Raw genomic sequence first — 1,168 nt, forward strand, 5'->3', positions numbered from 1 at the left:
CATAGGTTCAAGGAGTTCCAATGGCCAAAATCTGGCAAAACCCCAAAACCTATAGGAAGGGAGAACGGATCTATACACTGCTCTGTTCAAACGTTTTATACCTAACAGAGATGGCAGGGCAATTATTAGTCATTGGTCACGTGTGCCACGTGGGCTGATTGAGCACTTGAAATGCAGCTAGTCCTAATTGAAATGTGCTAAATGCAAAATATACACAGGATTCAGAAGACTAAGAAAGCAGTGTAGAATCCTTGTTTTTTTGTTTTGTTTGTTTGTTTGTTTTTTTAAGATGGAGTCTAGCTCTGTGGCCCAGGGTGGAGGGCAGTGGCACAATCTCGGCTCACTGCAAACTCCAACTCTCGGATTCAAGCAATTATCCTGTCTCAGCCTCTAGAATAGCTGGGATTACAGGCGCCGGCCACCACGCCCGGCTACTTTTTGTATTTTTAGTAGAGATGGGGTTTCACCATGTTGGCCCAGGCTGGTCTCCAACTCTTGACCTCAAGTGATTCGCCCACCTCGGCCTCCCAATGAGCTAGGATTACTGGCATAAGCCTCCACACCCACTCAAAACACTTTTTAAAGAATCTTCCATATTAATGACATTAAAGTAAATACTTCAGAGTTGTTGGAAAGAACTTCACTAGAAAAGCACGCTTGTACTTCAACACAAAATTTAAAAGCACGAAAGATCAAACCAGAACCAGAAACAGCCTAATACCTAAAACAACCAACAGTCCACGATAACATCTAAAACAACCTCAAAACCACTTCTAATTTTTAGACAGCTTTAGATAGCCTTGCCGAAACAAGGCCTCAAAAAATTGGTTTAAGACTCAGAGTTGTTCCTCTCCACGGAAATCTTTAGTAAAAGGCGAAAGATTTATACGATCTGAAGAGAAACCAGAGTATGGCGCTTACTTCCACAACTCGCCTCTCGGGTAACAGAAACTCCTAGTTTAGTGATGGTGACTAGTTAATGCCAAGGTTCTATATTTAGAAAAAAATTTTCAGAATACTGTTTAAACAAAACTCTAATTTTCACAGAATATGCTTAGAATAAAAATGTTTGATTTTGCCGTTTTAAATTTGTACTGTGAGCAGTGCATTATGGGTATGCAAATAATCGGATCAATCTTTTGATTCCGGAACGGAGCATTTCACAGAG

General features: G+C 40.7%; 1 non-coding gene across 1 annotated transcript; it reads right to left on the bottom strand.

Annotated features, from left to right (window-relative positions):
- Positions 1-796: 796 nt before the first annotated feature.
- LOC116275971 lies at positions 797-912 on the bottom strand. Its single transcript, XR_004185437.1, has one exon. It is a non-coding gene; the product is annotated as a U5 spliceosomal RNA (small nuclear RNA).
- Positions 913-1,168: the final 256 nt, after the last annotated feature.

Source organism: Papio anubis, chromosome 7 (genome assembly GCF_008728515.1).
Source record: "Papio anubis isolate 15944 chromosome 7, Panubis1.0, whole genome shotgun sequence".
Classification (NCBI taxonomy): domain Eukaryota; kingdom Metazoa; phylum Chordata; class Mammalia; order Primates; family Cercopithecidae; genus Papio; species Papio anubis.